The sequence below is a fragment of the Myxocyprinus asiaticus genome, chromosome 49 (genome assembly GCF_019703515.2).
Source record: "Myxocyprinus asiaticus isolate MX2 ecotype Aquarium Trade chromosome 49, UBuf_Myxa_2, whole genome shotgun sequence".
Taxonomy (NCBI): Eukaryota; Metazoa; Chordata; class Actinopteri; order Cypriniformes; family Catostomidae; genus Myxocyprinus; species Myxocyprinus asiaticus.
Window position 1 is genome coordinate 24,243,645 of NC_059392.1, and position 21,820 is coordinate 24,265,464.

At 35.8% G+C, this 21,820-nt stretch overlaps 1 long non-coding RNA gene across 1 annotated transcript in view; it reads right to left on the reverse strand.

The window, feature by feature from the left end:
- Positions 1 to 21,820, reverse strand: part of LOC127438215 (uncharacterized) — a 70,518-nt gene that overhangs the window by 24,395 nt on the left and 24,303 nt on the right. Inside the window, exon 2 of the long non-coding RNA XR_007896680.1 lies at positions 3,009 to 3,129. This is a non-coding gene — a long non-coding RNA (uncharacterized LOC127438215). The remainder of the gene's footprint in view (positions 1 to 3,008; positions 3,130 to 21,820) is intronic.

Genomic DNA, 21,820 nt, shown 5'->3' on the forward strand with positions numbered 1-21,820 from the left:
CACAAGGCATCTATGTAAAAACATCTGATTTGATTTAAAAAGCTTTAGTTATTTATAAAAAATAACTGCTGACCTTCCTACTGATGTTGAGTAATATTTTAGTGCATTAGTCTAAGGATCTTATTTTAAAACCAGCTGATGTTTCATGGGAGTGTTTCTAAAATGGTATCCATCCAAAGTGACCACAAAAAAAACAAAAACAAAGTCACAAGCAGATAATTATGTTTTTAAATGTTTCAGTTAACATCTTGAAAGTTGCAGGCACAATGTCTTTGTTTTGACAAGGATGGCATTCAGATCACATTCCTTTCCTCTTGCTGGTGCTAAGTTGGCATGCCATCTAGTTTTTGACCGCTCATCATTCTTTTTTTTATTAAATCTTAATGCAGGGAGACTAGTTGGAGAAAGAGCAGATAGGCAGGTTCCTATTCTTGCATAGCTGTGGTTGCAGGACAGATATTTGAATGGGATGGAAAGTTCAGAAGGGAGCCAAAGAGGATATGGTGTCTCCCAGCAGCTGATAAGGGAAAGAATGAAATGAGGGTGGGTGACTTTTCAGAATGTCTGAATAGGTGCTATATTTCCAGACTAAATCAGTTCAAGCTTTATTATCCCCTGATAAAAGATAAAGTTGCTCAAAGTTTGGCCTTTCATAGCTCAAGAGTTGTTTTCAAGTTTATTAATAAAAAAAAAAAACAAAAAAAAAAAACATAGCCAATGGTGTCCTGCCAAGCACAGAACTGTCACACCACCAGGGTTGGGAGGGTTACTTTTTAATGTAACCAGTTACATATTGCTGATTACTTAACAATACATGTAATCAGTAAAGTATTCCAATTACAGCATTATGAAAGTAATGTAATCAGATTACTTTTCATTACTTTTGGATTACCACAAGGGCACATAAAGTCAAGATAAAATCAGTATGACCTCTAAAACTTTAAATTATGCCTTGAATAAAATAAAATAAAACTTGTAATCCTGACAGTAATCCCAATTTTTTTAAATGTAACTGTAATCTGATTACTATGGGTTTTATGTAACTGTAATGGATTACAGTTACCTATTTTTTGTATTCTGATTACCTAACGTTGTTACAAGTAATCCGTTACTCCCCAAGCCTGGACACCACATGCTGTCATGCTTCCCCTAGAAGACAAGCAGACTCTCGTGTGTTGTGGTGTCAATGAGGTCAAGTGATTTTCATAGCAAGTGTGTTTGTAAAGAGCCTGTGGCCATAATAACTCTCCAGAGAAATGCAGACAAATGAGTGTTTTGGTCTGTGGGCACACGAGTGATTATATAAGAGCTCAATTCAAATAGCACGTGCTGTTATAGTGCCATTCATCATGGCCAATTAAATCTTATGAAGACTTGCATAAGGTTGGCAACATCAAAATAACCAGGAAATGATTACTTAGGGTTTTGTTATATATACATTTTCAAAATATTGTAAAAAAATATAACAATTATCTATTTTTATATACAGTAATATTGATGTAATATATATATATATATATTATATAAATATCATGAAGAATTGTGTAAAGTTTGAAGCATTAAAATAACCAAGATTTTTTTAATATAAATAATTAGCTAAATGTTCATAAAAAAAATAAATAAATAAAATAAATAAATATATATATATATATATATATATATATATATATATATATATATATATATATATATATATATACCAATAATATTATTTAAAATCTAGTTTTATATAATAATAAAATTTATACAATATATAATGTTATAATATATGTAAAAATATCGCAAATAATTGTGTACAGTTTGTAGCATTGAAATAATCAAAGTATTATTTAGTGTGTTTGTATTATATTATCTGTCTATCTATCTATCTAATGAAATATGATGCAGAATTGTGTAAAGTTTGTACCATTAAAAAGATTACTTTTTTTTTGTATAAAATATTATTACAACTATAACAATTATATTATAAATATCAGTATGAATATATATATATATATATATATATATATATATATATATATATATATATATATATATATATATATATATTATAATGAAGACTTATGTACAGTTTGTAGCATTAAAATAACCAGGAAATGATTATTTATGGTATTTTTTTATATATATATTTGTATAGTAATGTTTAAAATATAAAAAACTGTATAGTATATAAATATCTGTTTTATATAATATTCATGATATTTTTATAATTTATAATATACATAAATAATTATAATAATTTATATATGGTACAAATTTGAAGAATTGCATAAGGTTAAAGATCAATATAAAGACATTATCAAGCCAAACAAGTGAAGCACTGCAATCAAGATAACTGGGATTCCATGAAATTAACATGGGTGTGAACATTAACTCAATAACTTGAGTAAGACACTTCACAGCCATCTGGATTTTCACAGTGTTGAAGACTTCAAAGCTGGAATTTACACATAATCATATTCATAAACTATGTCAAAAGCAGTTGCATCTACCCTAGAGAGATAGGGCTAAATTTAGTCTTCAGTACCAGAGCTTCAAAGTCATAATTTACAGTCAGCTCTGACCCCTTTTCCTAAAGATGGCCCATGCCATTTCCAACATGATATTACAGACAAAATATATTTTCAAAGCTCCAGTATTGTGTAATGATTGTATTAAATGACCCTTTAAGTGTTCTTAACACCAAACTATATACATTGTTTTTGTATTCTCATATTAAACCATTTAAAATAATTAGTCTTACATTTTTCTAAAGTTTTTAATTCAATTATTCACAATGCTTCATGGGATTGTGGTTCATTTCCTCATTAAAGATGTTAAGTACTATACAGGTATACTGTCTTGTACCTTTGACCTTTTATCAATTTTCACATATTTCTTTGCTTCAAAACAAAGTTTGTAAAGTTGTGATTCACCTTGGAGTTGGTTTGTTTGGTTATGTTTTAGAAGTGTTTTATGACAATTTTCTGGAAATTAATATGGAGAAAATGAATGGGAAAAATACTAACCAAGATGGCTGAAAAAGTGGATGGGCACTGTTGCGCTCTATTCAACACCTCTCTGGATTCCTTTTGCATAAAGTGCATCTGTGGTTTCGGAGTATGTTGGTAATGTGAACCGTCCCAAAACCTGCAATGGGATATACCCACAACATTTGTAAGTTTGGAGAACGATAGTCTCTTTTCAAAATCACTCAGTTTGTAGAAATTTTTGTTTTTGCGAAGTATGTCCATAAATGAACTCATCAACTTCAATTAGTGATATTGGGATATGTTCAAGGTTACCACTTAGTTAAAATATATTGGTTTGTCCTGTAAAACTCTTCAAAATACCCAACAAACTCATTTGATAACCTGATTTACTATTAATTATTTCAATGACCTATGGAAATCACTTGCTATACTTCAGTACAGAGAAAACAGCTCGGTAACACTAGCTATCACACAATCTCACCTTATAAGGGTCCTATGGCATGACACAAGCTCACTGCTTGCGAGAAAAGCTCTCCGACCAGAGATATGTGACCACTATGAGTTCACCAGGGACTTGTGAAGAGGTCACACAATGGAGGGCTACGAGCTTTACAGATTAGCACTGTAAATGGTGCTGTAGCACGCTAGCAGATAACAACACATTTAGATAACTCGGCAAGGACCTTTATCTGAGGGAAGTGCACACTAAATAGGTCACATAACAGCAATAGGATAAAAGTGGAAAAGTCTCACAGATACTAGTTTTGCTAGCAAAGCTAATCATCAACAGTTATACCAAGAAAGATCAGGCAAACACTTACGAAAATCGAGAGTTCACGGCAAATATCTCATAAATTCGCCACTGATAATTTTCACATGCAAATGAGTTTTGCGGCAAACTTGCAGCACATTGTCCATTGTTGCCAAAGGCTTGCTGGAGGTTCACCACTACCGGCGAAGACCTGCAAACTTCTGGCAAACATTTGCAGCGAATCAAAAGCTCATTTGCATGTGAAAACAACGAGCGGAAAATTTGCTGCAAGTTTGCGACTAGTTTTGATGTTTTGCAAGGGAAGAGAAATCTCTGTTAACGTGTTTAAAAGAATAGTCCACCAAAAAATTAAAATTCGTTCATAATTTACTCACCCTCATGTCGTTGAGAAAGGAAGAGGGGGCTGGGGATTAGTTCACACAAGAAAACATGAGCCACTGTAAACAGTTTTCGCTCAAATCGCTCATAAATGTACAACAGACATCAATATTTCACTGGTAACTTAATTAAATTATTCAGGTACCTTTAAGGCCTATTCACACCGAGCCCAAATTTTCGATGCAAATTTTCATTCCGAACGAGCTTTTACATAGGAATAATCGATTTTGACAAATCCTCTGTCGACAGTCCAAAGGTTTTTTTGGAAACAGTCCGAATATTTTTTCTTCAGACTATGAAGAAAACTGATTGACCACTGAGATAGATAGATTTCGCTGAGTCACTGTTGCTGTACAATCCAGCGCAATGAAAAATAGCAGTGAGGTTCTGCAATCCTTTTGGACTAAGCTTGTAGTAAAATATGACATAAAAAGACTCTTTATATGCAATATTTTACTACAAGTGTAGTCAAATGAATTGTTGAACCTCACTGTTTATTGCAAGGATAAAATAACACAAAGTATTCCTGTAATGGTGCTTTTTTGCTCGTCATACACAAGAAACTATGAATTCAATACAAATATGCAATAATGAAATAAAGACAAGACAGTGAGCATGTGTTTAATATTATTCCTGTTTTTATTTCATGTATAATATTCCACATGTATTTATATCACTGTACCTTGTGTTATATTATCTCACTTGTACAAAAACATCAACAACATGAAAGGACCTAATGTAACAGTTATGCCAAATTAGGTAAATAAATAGCTTAACAGAGTTAAAAATATCAATTTAATGTGAACAGAATTTTTGTCTGCAGTTCCACTGCCATCCTCTGAAGAAGGGGAGGAGCAGTTCCATCCGCCAGTGGCCAGAGGACTCGCTGCCATCCACTGAGGGAGGAGCGAGCTGGCGTCTGCCAGAGGGCGGAGGAGCGGTTGAGGACGGGGCGACAGCGTGTCCAGGAGCTGGCGAGCAAATTCTTCTCTCTCTCTCCTCTCTCTCTGTGTATCTCCGCTCGCCCTGTCCCTCTCCCCATGCCTCCCCTCATCTCTCCCCCAGGTTCACAGGAGGCGGGGTGGACCACCGGCTGACAGATCGGCTGGAAGGGCAGCGTCTCCCCTCCAGAGATGGGGAGGGAGTTAGTCAGACCGGTGGCGCCTCGGCTTGAATCGGGCGAAGGAGGAGTGTGACGAGGAGGTGGGCGTGGCCGGACCTTGCACTGAATCAGCTGATCAGTGGGAGAGCGAGATAAAGGGGAGCCAGAGGCGCTAGTTCGAGAGAGAGAGAGAGAGAGAGAGACACACACGGCCACGTTGCATGTGTGTCTGTGTTTTTTTATAAATCAAGTTTGACATTAAAACTTTATGTTTACTGTTCAGCCGGTTCCTGCCTCCTCCTTGCCCATCCTTGAACTGTTACAATACATTTAGGTGCTTTTTTAAGCTTTAAAGACATATTTTAAAGTAAATTACTTGAAATAACTGCTAAGTTGTCAGTGGGTTTGGCAATCAACGTCGAAGTCAAACAGTGGATGGGTGCAATGAGGCAAGAACTGTGTCAAATTATTACAGAAGCTTTGTAATAGCATTTATCAGTGCATAACTGATTACAGATGTGGGTCAGTAGCACCTTGACTAGGACATGTAATCAAAAACCAACACACTTGTTTATCTACATGCTGAAAAGTCCAGCTTAGAAAGCTTGTTTATGCTAGTTATTGCTGGTTTGGTGCCGGTCTAGTTGGTGGACCAGTATAGCTGGTTGGCCACGCCGATGAATCTGATGTGGTTTAAGCTAGTTAATAAAATGTTTAAGATAGTGTATGTTTCAATATTTAGAATGTATAAAGCTAATACTATTTAATTAGATATTTTTGTATTTGTATGCTAAATGATTATTTCGAATGTTTACTCCTTCAGGATTTTATTACAACAGTCAATTTTTGAATATCTTTGAAGAAGAAGATGGGGACGGATCTATACAGTCTTCCATAAATTCATATTTATTTGCTGCTTAAAAATCTGTATATAGTTCTTAAAGTTATTTTTCAATTTGACAAATGTAAAGTAACCACTGTTACACTGCAAGTTTGTGGCTTCACTTGTCAAAATCTATGAAGAATATCTTACTATTATAGCCTTTACTTGACAGAATTGTAAGATGGCCCATGATTGTCCTTACAAACCATGTCTCCAGAATCACTGTTCTGTAGAACAAGAGTGTGTTTTATGTCTCGAATACCCTCCCACAAGGACGAGAATGAGCGCCAAGTCTAATAATTCCTGTTTATGGTAGGCATGCATGCAAAGTTTAATTTCACGCTGAGGAGAAATAAAGGAACAAAGAGGACTATTTGCAGCCCTCACATTAATCAGCACTAAAATATGGCCTGTCCACAAGGTAGTTTTACCAAGAAGAACATTTAAATTTAGCATCAAAGGAAAATCATGAACCTGGAAATTCCATTCGGCTATCAACAGATTTTGAATGTGAGGTGGTTTGCTAACATCGTTGGACCGTGTTACGAGGCTACAGGGCCAACGTCTGTCAGCAGACGTATTAGCCTTTTCCAGTTCATATCGTCTATCCACAATAATGCATGGAATGTATTGTGCAAAAACCACCAGCGCTGCCATTCCAAAAAAACAACTATTTGATTATATAAATGTATTACTTAAGCAATACTTCCAGAAAAATGGGGATTCAAGGATTTAATGCAAATTGTTTGGATTTCGAATGGAAGAATAGGCCTTTAGCTCCTTTTTGAATGGCGCCAAATGCAAATCCAGATATCTGCAATTGCAGTAAACAATCAGTCGGGAACAGGCTTTCCTCTATTGCTATTGAGTCAGTTTGATGATTGTGGTCCTGAAATCGAAAAAGATCTTTGTTTTTTTATAGTGTTGTTGCACGAGCTGTTCACACCAACTAAAAATAGTGAGCTGTGTGTATAGAGCAGTGTAAACTGAACCCATGAAAATGTCACATGGCGACAACTGCTACTGTAGCAAACAAATTCAACGAGTTGTATAACAAGCATTTACATTTGTGCACTTGCAGACTTACAGTAAATTGAAGATATACTGTATGTGTTATCAGTATACAGTATGTGTTACCAGGGAATCAAACCCATGAACAGTACTTGCTAGTGAACCTCTTAAAAAAGAAAGCATAGCAATTCACACAATTAAGAAAGATGACTAAGTTTGAATAGCTACTAATAATTAAGTGGATTTTAATTATCAATGAGATCAATGAGGCTGGATTTTGATTTCCTGAACTCCCCTTTATATCTGCCAGATCTTGAGGAAAAGGTCAAAGTAGGCTCTTTCCACAGTTCTTTTTTCGATTTAATTATTTTAATGATTGAATCAATAGCTCCAAATCCTAGTGCGCTGCCTACTTAGACAACATTTCAAAGGAATATTTTAGGTTCAATACAAGTTAAGATCAATCAACAGCATTTGTGGCAAAATACTGATTACAGCAAAAATTCATTTTCTTTAAGAACACAAATCAGGGTTACAGTGAACCACTTGCAATGGAATTGAATGGGGCCAATCTATACACATTAAAATGCTCACTGATTCAAAAGTATAGCCACTAGATATAAACAATATGCAAGTTAACATGATTTGAGTGTGGTAAAATTGCTTACTAACCTTTTCTGTGTCAAGGTATATTCAATTTGATAACTTAGTTGACATGAAACCCTAAAAATGACTGTAAAACGATGACTTAATCAACTTTATACCTCAAATAATACACAAATTTTAACACAGTAATTAATGTGCTTTTATAAAATAAGCTTCACATTTCTCTCCCAAAATTGGCCCCATTCACTTCCATTGCAAGTGTCTTACTGTAACTATTTGTGCTTTTTTTTTTTTTTTTCAAGAAAAGGAAGGAAATCATTTTTTGTCTTAATATTATGCAACAAATGTTGTTGTTTGATCTTAACTTGTATTGAACCTGGAATAATAGTAGTTTAGCATGAGAATTGACTGATAAGGAGTGACTACTATACTTTAACAACAGACGTTAAAGTATATTCCTGGTAAGGACTATAATTTGATGTGGTTTTGGCATCTGATATTCATTTAAACAGGTAAATGTGCCATTTTGCCCTTTGCACCAAAAAAGTGAAAAAATGCAGACGTCTGATCAATCCATCCAACCACTGATCTACGAAAGCCCCGGAACCTGAATAGAAAAAAACTAAAAATGAATTAAATTGGTTGAGGGTGCGTTGGCTGTCACTGCCATTATGTGTTGTTTGTAGATGCATGTTGAACCATAAGATGTTCCGTTATACACAAGTCCAGAAGTTTATGTAAGTAGTTATAACTTGCATGATATGACTTATATGATAGTCGTAGAATGAACATATATTGTTTGCACAATGTTATCAAGCTTATCAAGTAAAATAACGGTGTTTTAAAACCTAAGTGGGTTTTGTGTTATTCTTCTTTCAAGAGCAAAATTTGACTTAATTCACAGTAAGACAAGATTGATTTCGAAGATCAGTCAGCAGAATTAGCCACAAATTCACCACTGATAATTTTCAAATGCAAATGAGCTTTGCGGCAAACTTATCCATTGTTGCCAAAGGTTTGCCGGAGGTTCACCACTACCAGCGAAGAGCTGCAAACTTCTGGCAAACATTTGTGGTGAATCAAAATCTCATTTGCATGTGAAAATAACGAGTGGCAAATGTGCTGCAAATTTGTGGCAAGTTTAGATTTTTTGTAAGGGAAGTCAATCCAGAATAATCATCCAAGATGGTGGACAGAGGTAAGTAAAAAAAGAACGTTAAAAATATATTACATTAAATAAAAAATAAAAAATAAATAAAAACATAGATAAAAACAATTGAATTTAAATTTGAAAGGACTACATTTCCCAATATACTTTAATACTCGTGTGTGGCATACAGTCTACCATGTCATTAGCTTAGCAACATGCTAACATCAAACTCTACTGTGAATTGTGTCTCCCATGAGTTTTGACGGTTTTGACGTGAATGCTTAGCATATGTAAACAGTCGGACGCTCAGCCTTTCAAAATATACTCCATTTGATTATCTTTCAAGAGTTTAGACCCATAAAGATGTCTTTATATTCCTTCAGACTGGAGTTATACAAATGCAGGTATCTCCTGACCTCCTCACACATGCACTCTTGACTGTCCACTGTTGTTGTTTTTACCTTCGTCTACTATTGTTTAGCGCAATTACAACTTCTTCTAGCACTTCTTCGTGACAGCAACGGCTCAACTGTGAGTATTGCCACCTTGTAGACCCATTAATTAGTGTAAGTAATTTCAAGCGCATACGTTACAAAAAACTGGCAGCACGTGTTCAGAGCTCGAGGACTCTGCTGATGATTAAATTTGCATCACGTGACCTGTACGCAGACACTTAGTGTTTGCGTCTAACCAAAGTAAACTCTGGCCTTTAGAAATCAACTGTCTATGTAGGCAGTTTTATTTTGCACATAAAGGTGAAGACCTTTTTTTTTTTTTTTTTTAAACAACATCTGAACTGTAAACATGTCCATGCTCATAAGCTGTACAGGAACAAATTACTTTAATGAGCACTAGAGCATTTTCGCAGTTTAGGACTAATTTGAGCAGATACAGCATAATTGCCTTCTTGGACAGACAGCTGGAACCTGTGCCCAGTTCCCTCTTTGACTGGGCCAGGAATGTTCCGGAAGAAGAGGGTCTTTAAAGTCCTGTGATGATGCACTGCAGCAAGAGGAATTTTGGTTCATTAAAGTGATTAAGTTATGTACTTTAAAAGAGTCACCATTTGTAAAGTTTCTTAAAATCAGATAAGTGTGTAACTTACTGGAACGAATTGCAAAACTTCCACCACAAGACATTTCAGACCGCTCAAACAAACAGAGCATTGGCAGAATTAAATAATTTTATCGGATTGTTACATATTTAAAAATATTTTCTTCATTAAAAAGCTTCAGTTTTGTTCGTAGCTTGAAGTCGAGCTAACTATTTTTTTTAAAGAGTAGCTTGACTGTTAACTACTAATTTAACTACTTTAAGTTGAGTGAAGCTTGTAGTTTGGGAATCTACAGTTTCAAAGTAGCTTCCCCAACACTGTTGATTACTATGATGTTGTTGGGTGGGGACCCTCCTTTGATCTCAGTCTATGAGATTTTATCAGCCATTTTATTGTTCATCAAGTGAAAGATGTCGCTTAGAAAAGTACTAACACTTGTGTTTGATTTACAATGAACTTGACCACGTAGAAACAAAACAAAATCTAAGATCAAATCTTTTTTAACTGTGACATCACAAAGATGAGCTTTTCAAATCCCTGTTTCCATAGCAACTTAACACTGGCTGTAAATCACAAGTTTGACCAAACAGAATCAATCAACAGTGCAACAATTCAGTCCAGCTAAATTATTACACAACACCAGACTCCATACCGAAAGCAGACACTACTGAACAATTTGCATACATTTGCATGGAAAGCTGCTGATTCACAGACTGATTTGCAAGCCAGAGACACCAGGAACCAAGTCGGACAGCGACTGCATAAAAGCTCAGCCAGCACATTTTGCCCTTAAAAGGAAAGATTTAATGTATTAGCACTTGACACTATGTGACATGAGCAGTCTTTTCATACTGATATGCTACATCTTTCTACACAGGAATTCTATTAAATTTAATGAGATGCATTCACAGGCAGGCATAAATCTGTTCATTCATGTTCAGGCTTGTATCATCATCTGGAGGTATTCTGCGAGCTGCAGTGGGTCACTCAATTACGTAACTGGTTATATGTGGGCACGTGGACATCTGTCATTGTGTTCTCTGGCTCTGTTAAATCATGCTTTCTCTTCACTGGCTTCTCTACAATTCAGGCTTTTCTATGATTCTGCTGAATCATAATCTAGTTTTAAGTTATTGGAGTCTGAAAATAAATAAATAAATGAAACATTGCATAAAATGGAATGGATAGCAGAGAGGATTATGGCATGATGACGCTCTGTGACATTTGTGTCTTAAAAAAACAAAAAACAAACAAACAGCAGCTTAAGGCTCAGTACTGTACATTGCATATAAAAGTGAAGTAATTTCTGCGCCAATAGCATCACCAAATGGAATTGCTAAAATAATCACTGTTTTCAAACAAATTTCCAACTCACAGCATTGGTTGATCCAATGTTGTGATGTCGGGCTGGGGTGCATTTCCTGTACACCAACGTAACTCACTGCTTAACCACTATAGTACGATGCATCTTTGGAGAAATGAACTAGCTAGTCATGACGGTTTCCTGAAACTGTAATAACTATGTCGCACATCCAACGTTCAAACCACTCAACAACGTAGAGCATTAATAACGTTACACAGGGGGTGGACTAATAACTTCTGTGAATATTGTGTAAATTATAAAAGCTCATTTACACGTGCACCAGAAAGCCGTTTAATTCAAGAAAGCTGCTGAAGACAGGAAAGCTGCATGCACTGTGTAGATACATACGCTGCAACTGGGTTTCCCCCTACATCAAACTTCAGGGTTCCCCCGGTGCACTTGAGCACATACGCACATGCGCACTCTTCAAAAACATATTAACGGCACTTATGTGTTAACATAAATACATAAAAGCCGTGTTCTCTGACAGAAACCTTGTGTGTTAAAGCACTTTCTCTTAACAGCCTTTAATCCCTTAAACTGCTGCTTTCATGTTTGCGTGACGTTTCAGAACGCCACTTTCTGCAAAACCGTGGAAACCCTTTTTTTGTTAAATGCATGTAAACGTCATCAGAGTGTTGACAGAATGAAAGATAAATATGGAGTAAAAGATATAGAAGCCTCAGCTAAGTCAAATGATGTCCACACATCAAACTAACAAGGAACTATGCTTCTAACCACAGGTAAAGCTGTTTTGGGAAACACCAAATCGTTGAACTGTGTTGGTAATGATGGAACTTGCAACTATAGTTGGCTAACGATGCTTTCAGGGAACGTACCCCTGGTCGGGATGCTCAAACATTCAGAATGTTTTGATAGCGCCACCTATGAATTAACCTACAAATGGCTTACTTATAGTTGTTTCTGCATATTAAACTGGGGTAGGAGAAAGTATTTGAACTTTGAAAAAAATAACATCACTTTAAAATACCAAAATGTTATGACGAAAGAACTAAAATGTTAAAGAGCACATAGTATATAGTATATATTTTTAGGGGTTGGTTTTCCGTGATGTTCTGTGGATGGGATTTCACTCATTTGATGATGGCAGTGGCATGCTAGTTAGGAAAGACAGCCACTGACATTACTAACTTTATTTACTGCTGCATTGCACGTTAAAAATATTTGAGCTATGCTACACTAAATGATGGTCGAACGTCCCGTTCTCTGTCAGACACTCTTCACTTACAGCCACCCATTTGATCACATACTACACATTTGTCAGGCCCCACTGAGTTATGCCTACAGACTCCCCAACATGACAGACCTACTGGACTGACATTTTGATCGCCATGTTTTGACTTCTATCACTATGTGTGGGAGTCCTGTATCTTACACTGCAAACAATTATTTTCTAAATCTGTATTTCTGAATTGTTTTTCAGGAAAATTTGCTAACATCTTTGAAACAAGATAAATTGGTAACACATTAGTAATTAACATTAGTTAACTACATTGGTTAACATGAACTAACAATTAACAATATTTTTACAGAACGTATTCATCTTGGTTAATTTTAATTTCTATACTTATATATTTTTTTAATTAAAATATGTATACAGTAACATTAGTAAGTCATGCCGTGGTCAGGAAAGGCACATTATGAAATAACATCAACTAAAAATATTACAAACATATAAATTAAAATGAATTAAGATTAATAAATGGTGTAAAAATATTTAATTCATTGTTAGTTCATGATAACTAATGCATTAACTACTGTTAACAAATAGAACCTTATTGTAAAGTGTTACAGATAAATTCACTTGAAGCAGTACTGCGAGAGCTATTATGACTTGTTTTCAGAGAATATATTGAATTGTATTTTTATTTTATTTTTTATTTTTTTACTATAGGCAAATTCTAACAAAAACATATTTAGTGAGCTTTATGCTTAAAACAATGTGCCAGTTGTGTAAAAATATTTATTCCAGATACATTCTCTGAAAAACAAGTCTTATTATCTTAATTTATCTTGTTTGTTTTTATTAGTTTAGTCAAAATTAGATCACAGGTAATTAATGTTTTAAACTTTCAATAAAACTGGCATTCTATTACTATTTAGCATTTTATGATAGGTAATTTACAGAATTTGCATGTGTATCAGCATTACATGTTACATTCAGTGAGCTAGAGTCATATAATAGCAATAGCACAGGTTGACTTTTTTTTTTCCTTTGGATCTTCAGTCTTACAAATGTCATAATCCTAAATTGGCATTTAACCATAGTCGGTTATGAGCGTTTATACTCAGATTAGAAAGACTATTTAGCATTCTATTTCCGTACCAGAATAATCCAAAATATAGACCAATGTCAGTTCATGAAATGTTACACAGAATTGCTAAATAGGCCCCCCAAAAAAGGCACATTTGACAAATTTACACAATCTCTGTGCAAACTTTCTTTGTGCAAACTATCATTGACCTCAGTTATCGCTGTCTTTGTGACAAGTTCATTCAAGATTAGAGAGGATTTAGAAGGCAAACTATGCTATATTTTCATATTGGTTTCAAATCCATGGTCAATGCAAACTATGTCTTTAACCCCGCCCAGTTATGGCTTTTTAGAGGCTTTGCTTTAGTCCCTTTGTAACTTTCCACTGCCTGATGTTAGTCAGATAGGTGGCCATATATTCTGAAGGTGAAGAAAAAACATGGGTTACAAAGTTCTGGGGTGCAGGTAAATGTAAAACTTCTGGGTTCCTAACTAGGGCCATGCTAAGATCATAGTTCTGCTTTAGAAATCATAGAAGGACTTATCAACAGGGTATTTAAGCCCTAACCATGGCAAAGTGCTGCACATGTGTGCATCTTAGAGTATCTCACTTAGAGGTAAACTATTGATTACCTCACAAAACCTCACTTATAGTCATATGTAACTAGATGTCATAAAATATCGATATATCATTTATTGATCAGCAGTTTATTTTATCGGTATATTTTTGAGGCATCAATATATTAAAATTAGCCAACATTTAAATTAGAAGCCTAATTTGCATGCTTTCCAATTCACTCAGTTGGCCACTGTTTAACAGTCTGGCGTAATAGCGCTGGGAGACCACAAGGGGGTGATTTAACATTTACTGAAGCCATGTCACTGTCAGGAAAGGCACAGGTATAACACACACAGACAGGACGAGCTGAGGCACCACAGCAGATGGCAGTCCAAAGTTAAAAAAAATGTTGTACTACTTCAAGAATGAACAAAATGACATTGATGAGTTTGCAGGTTAGTGTATGAAACTGGTGTAACTGCGTAAACTGAACGATTAGTGATCGTTTGCGACATGCCGTATTCGGCAATGTATATGTTTGAATAAGGTATCACAGTGCCATTATGGAGTGCATCAGGAGAAGATTTACAGCGATTAATAATTGTAGAAATGTGGTTATGTTTAGAGGTTGGGGTAGAGTTAAGGGATCTAAAATATCTATAACAGTAAGAATGTACAAATATATTTATAATCGATTCGTGTATTCAAATATATTTGTAATGGATTCGTCAATATTGTGCGTTTCTAAAGCTGTAAATATGTAAGAAAAATATATATGTTTTAGATGCTTACAAACGTCCATATTGTACGTTTTAGTGTCTATGCAAACGTACAAACGTATGTTACAAATATTAACGTACAATTAGCTACATACTGTATATTAATGAGCTCAGACTGGAGGATGAATTAAATTCTTGATGAATTCTTGCAGTCTTGCTGACTGGGAAGAAATACAATTTAATACATTTCAAACTACTCAATTAAATGTTTGGAGGGAATATGCTTGGAAGATACAAATGAGATTTTTTTATAACACCTGTTATTCAAAGTAAATACAATAGTTTGGTAAAAGGGGCTTGCTGGCATAATAGTGGGGAAAATAAGGCTCATTACAGTCATATTCTATATGAGTGCTCTAAATTGACAACTTATTGGAATGAAGTGATTAGACAGATTAACTTAATATTTAATTGCACAATAGAAATGCATCCAGAAAACCTTATTTTGGGTAAAAAACCATTGTCCTTAAGAAATAAAATGAACAATATACGTTTAGGGTAATCAGAATAGCAGCTTTAAAACAGATTACAAACCAGAACCCCCACAATCTCAAAGATTGAGAGAAAAAAAAAAAATTCCAAATGGAGAAAGTAACATTTAAAATTAATAATAGAAGTCTGGAATGGGAACATGGATGGCACTTGCTCAAAAACATTATAATTTAATAGACAGACTGTTTTCTTCCGATCCTTGATTTTTAATTTTTGAACATAATTGTTTAAATAAATATGAGGTGTGGTGTCTGATGATCTAAAAAAGTTAAAGGTTAGGGATTAGGTTTAAATAGTGTGAGAAAGAAAGGCAGAGAGTAAGACAAAGGAAGGTAAATCATATGCTTGTTTACCTGGCTCTGTGGTTCCTATTGAACTGCTAGACTTCCAATTGGTGAGGTCCACAAGGAGTTGGGCCTCATTGGTAACCATGATAGATAGGTGCCTCCTGTGGCGTGGGTTTCCCCCTGCTGCAAAAACTGAATGTGCCCTAATAAAGCAGGTATGACTGGTACTATTGCTCATACTATTGATTTGAACAAACCCCTAAGTATTAAACGTTGACACATGAATAGACTCTTTTCCACCAATGGGCCAAATGGTTCTTGTTCTGACATATCGATTTGGGCTTGTTGGCATGGTTAAGGTGTCTTTTACCACTTTGGTGCAGTGAAATCAGAATTAGAATAAACTGGGAAAGTGACCAATCACTTTCGCCACATCACTAAAGCCGTTCCACCAGAACGATTTTCTGTCCTGAGTAAGGTTTGCAGACCATGCTGAGAAATCCAGGTGGGGAACGGTTTGTAATCTAACTGTACCAAACCATGCTTAAGCAAAAATGCTACTGGAACTGTTACTCAGTGTGTTCAGAACCATTTGGCCTGATGGTGGAAAAGCTGATGGTGGCTTATTGATACCTCAAATTGTGTGGCTGTTTAAGAAGAGGTGTGCTATTACTAACTGAAGTGAAGGATTTTTGCCTGGCAAAAAACTAGTACCTCCAATTTGGAAAGTTTTGCGGAAATCTGGAACTCTGCTTAGTTTTGTTTTCTCTTCCGTCATCTTCAAACTTCCAAGTGTGGGGTAGTAGTTAACCTCTTGAAATCTCGAAAAGACTAAAGCTAACTGTGTCATAAAAACAGTTCATTTGATGGGCCCTGCTTGAGGCAGAAATCGACATGAGGCAACCACAAAAAATGTTCCTTTGTGAAAAAGAAATTAGTTTAATGGGATTTCCTGAGACAAGCTTAGTTAGATCTACATGACATTTAACAGACTGAAACAGTACATTATACTAATTACAGAGACTCCAGGGTCAAACTTTGAGTTCCTTGCTTTGATCAATGACTTAATTGTGATACAACAGGACTGTGAGGTCAGTGGTGTATTAGTTTTCCAACCAGGAAAGATCCTTCAACCTTTGTGTTAACAGCCCAAATTCCTAACCATTACATTGCCACAACAAATTTTGTTGCAGTTTAGAAGATACAGCATTGATCATCCTTTTTGGGTTCCTCACTTGCCACACTGGCTGAAACCTTTGATGATCCTCCAGACACCCTTCCCATTAATCTCAATGGCAGTTCTTCATCTGGCATAGGACCCCTGGAAGTATGCTACCTGCTTGCTGCCAATTTGTTCATGGGCACTCAGTTGTGAACACGGAATGTTTTGAGCCAATAACTTGAGCTGTAAATGTCATGTGACTAATTATTCTGGAGCTACAGGAAAGTAATGTCCTGAGAGCGCTGATGGTCTAATGATACGTCAAGAAATCCATTTCACGCTTTTAACAAGCGTTCCTAAAAAAAAATTGGGCACTGTAAAAACATCAATATAATAAAATGAAATATTTGCAATGTTTTTTTTTTTTTTTTTTTTGCTAAATATTTTCTTTAGTTTTAGTTAGCTACTTTTGAAGTGTTGTAATGGAAAACCATTATGGAAAAACATGCTTTTTGCCCACAGAATGGTGTAGTTACAGAATCTACCAGCAGGGGCTAACTGGCCCATGCTAAACAGCCAATCCCAGACGCCTTGGAGTCACCACTGCAAAAACAAACACAATCAAGATGGCTTTTCTGACAAATCTGACTGAGCGCTACTGTTAATTAACCGACTTTATTAATACATCTTAATGCGCTCCTAGGAAATGGTAACACCTTTCATGTTCATTTGTTTGAATGCCTTCCAATCTGCAATGAAATAAATGTTTGGGAAATGTAATCATCTCAATGATGAGAACTTGGGTGGGGAACTCTAAGAGCTACTAACAAAGAGTTGGTTTCCTTTAAGAGGGATCTAGTAATGCTCTCTATGATATCACAGGAGAGATATAGTAACGTGATTGTCTTCGTACAAGAGGAGAGAACAGGAAATCCTTAAGTGGATTTATCAGCCAAACATAGCACTCTCTCTCTGACGACAATGCAGTCTGTGAACTTTGAACTTTTGGTTCTTCTAGAGGCGGTAGCAGGACGATAATAATCAGGTGCTTTCCATGCAGTGCCAAACATAATGGTGACACGTGATTAGACAATAAGAACTTTAAACGCAGCTTTAATGAAGGATTGTTGAGGCTTGGGAAAGAGTTGTTAAGGGTATATTCTGTACATTTAAAATATATGCTAATTCTGTACAACTGAAATGTGTTGTATTGAAAATTTGATGTGTATGTTTGACTATCTCAACCCTTACAAAAACTGAGAGTTTTGGCAAACTTGCCACAAATTTGCAGTAAATTCACCACTCATTATTTTCACAGGCAAAACTCTTCATTGTTGTCAAAGGTTCAAAACTACAGGTGAAGAGAGCTGCAAACTTCTGGCAAACATTTGCAGTGAAATAATGAGTGGAAAATTTACGGCAAGTTTGTCAGAACTCTATATTTTTAATATATAAGTCCTGTCTCGTACCAGTATGAGACACATCTTTCCTTATTAAAGCTAATTTATACTTAGTGGGTGAACAGGCTCCTTGTAATTCGCCTAAAAATTATGACGGGATGGAACCTCATCTCAACCATCAACCATACTAACCCTTACAAAACAACTTTGAGGCTTGTATTTTTGAGGCTGACCTAACTGTAAACAAATGTCCTTTTTGTCCTTTTTAGCTAAAGGCAGGACTTCCATTTCTACAGCCGCCATATTAAACGATTTCCCCTATGGTAGTCCGTCTCCTCCCCATTAAAATTTCTCTGCTTAAAGGCTGCATTTTCCAAGAGGTCTTAGTTAGCTCTGCAACTACAGTTAGCAACTAGCAAGAAACTTCAGCTAGCAAGGGTGTCACATCTGTGTGATGTCTCACCTGTGCTAACACTTTTCTTGGCCAAGCAAAGCACTAATGATACCACTAATCAGGTATTGTTTTCAAAGCCTGTCCCTTGCAGGAAAATTTTGTTTACTTCTGCTTAGCCCTTCCCTTCATTGTCTGAGTGATATCCGAGCCAGATAATTACGACTGACATGACAGTATTTGCCTTGGTTATATACAGTAGGATTAAATCAAGCACTCTCACACAGACTAGGATAAGAGCAAGTTAATAGAGAACATGTCTCTTGCTCATGTTCTAGCACATTATTTAGCAGTCAAATAAGGCATGTGACTTCAGCAAGCATGCTAGCTCCAAATGTAAAGGTGTTTTGGTGCTACGTCTATGGCTTTATCTTTAGGTTGTTTAGAACCAGACTATGTTTGGCTCTTGAGTAGGGAATATCTTCAAGGATTTGGTTGGCAGCCATCAACATTTCGAGATGTCTATTTGATGTGTGTGTTTACATCTGGAAGATGTATTTTTTAGGTTGTTTGCTCATCTGCAATAGATGTTTCCTTTTGGATGTCAATCAGACATTCAGTAGATGTCTTTGAGGCGTTTATGATTAAGAATGTTTGTAAATCTGATCTTTTAAAGATGTTTAGCAGATGTTATTTAGACTGTGATGCTTTCCAGATGAAAAGATCTAAAACAGAGATCTCGGAGACATACGTGTGCTATCTGGGTACCCTTATGTTGTTTCAAAGTCTGTTGTTACTTTTGCTTGGAAAACACACACACACACACACACACACATATATATATATAGACTCAATAATTGTTTGAGAAAATGCATACAGTACATATAGCTTATGTGTTTTATGTAGCTCACTATATATAACGTAACAATATTTGGTGAAAAACTCATGTGTTTAAGGGTTCAATATGATAAAACCTTCCCTACAGTGTTCAATGAAATTATCAGGATGTCTTCTTGTGTTTCTGACAAGACATTCTGCTTGTGTCCCATTAGATCTGTTCTAATTGAAGCACACAAAACCCTCAGGATGTTGTGAGAAGGCTTGGCTCCTTGGATTGATATTGGTACAGAGTCATTCTGTAGAGACCAACCAGAGCATAGAGGAGACAGTTTGACACTGTTTGCATGTGAGCAGCAAAAATCCTGAGTGCCTTTTAAGGCCTGATGAAGGGCCCACGGTCAAGGACTATATCCGCTCCGTCATATGAGGGACAGGAGCATTGCTTGTTGCACTGAATTGTATTAAAGAGAATCTCATACAGGTGCAGGTGTGTAACAATACTTTAGTCTATCAAGTTCCACCTCTATGATCTTGTATTTTGTCTCAACAGTGAGCTGTTTTACCTATGACAATAGCTCCAAGTGTGCACAAGTAAATGAATAAATGGCGAACTATTCCTTGGAATGGCGAAAGCTCCTTGGAGCTTTTGATGAAATCATCATAATAAAAAAGGGTAACAACCAAGACTGTTGTTAGGACAGTAATGTAATGTAAAAAAAATATGGATGTCATAATCCTGCATTCAAACATCTTGTTGGTAAATAAAAGATCTGTCAGATGGTTGCGTTGCACTCGGGTCTTGAGGTTGTTTTGCAACAGGTCAAAAGGTGTTTCACATACACCAAATAATGAATCATTCACTCATGGGTCTTAAAAAACAGAACAACATGACTTGGCTGTGTTTTAAATTAGTCACTGTTGTGCTATAGATTTTAACCTACTTCCCAATTTCAAGTATCATGTCAATTCACATGGGCTTCCTCTTTTGAGCCCTATCTTAGCCAATGACATCCATCATTACTCAATAATACACCTGTTAGTACAGCCATGTAATAATGGGCCTTCCTATCCTGTTTTTATGCTGACAGTATTTTTGCTCCAATGCAGTTGCATTGAATTGTTCACATATCCAGTCTTACGCAAACTGTTGCACTGAAATGTCTGTAAAACTATTCTTTTGTAAATACAAAACCATTCTTATATAGTGTTGTGTTGCATTGTTCCTAAAACCATTTTAATGTAAACTGTCACATTGAATCATTTATAAAACCATTTTTACTTAAATTCTTGCATTTAATTGTTCATGAAACCATTCTTAAGCAAATGTATGTTGAAATGTCTGTGAAACTTTTGCTATGTAAATTGACACATTAAATCATCAGTGTTGCATTTCATTGCTTGTAAGGGTATTCTTTTGTAAAGTGTTGTGTTGAATCATTTGTATATCAATTCTTACATAAACATTTGCATTGAAATGCCCTTAGGAAAATCGAGAATTCATGGCGAATTCGCCACTTATAATTTTCACATGCACATGAAATTCGTGACAAACTTGCAGCAAATTGTCCATTGTTGCCAAAGGTTTGTCGGAGGTTCACCACTACCGGCGAAGAGCTGCAAAGTTCTGGCAAACATTTGCGGCGAATCAAAAGCTCATTTGCTTATTAAGGTTATTCATTCTTTAAGCCATCCCAGATGTGTATGTCTTTCCTTCTTCAGCAGAACCAAAGTGAAGATTTTTATAAGCACATTTCAGCTCTTTTTGTTCATACAATGCAATTAAACAGGTGCCATGACGCTGCTGGCTATTTGATGGTCTAAAAGGCAAATTTAGGCAGCATAAATGTAATCCACACGACTCTGTCATGAACTCTTCTGTAGCAAACCAATAGGTTGGTGTAAGAAACAAATCGATAATTAAAACGTTTTTAACTTTACAGAGCTGGCCGGAAGCAACAGTTTATTGGTGTTTGAAATTACCTATCTCTCGCGTGACGTTCTGTTGTATACAAAGTGCGCGCTTCTGACTTCTCGCGTGAATGCTTCATTGCGCTTACGTCACACACTGCAGCGTGAGGAAGTGATTTTTTAAAGTTAATAAAGTTTGAATTATCAAATTATTTTTTATACTAACCAATAGATTTGCTTTAGAAGATATTCAATGATCGACTGGAGTCGTGTGGATTACTTTTATGCTGCCTAAATATGACTTTTGGACCATCAAACAGCCAGCAGTCTGATGGCACCCATTCGCTTTCATTGTATGGACAAACAGAGCTAAAATGTGCTTATAAAAATCTTTCCTTCGATTCTGCTGAAGAAGGAAAGTCATACACATCTGGCA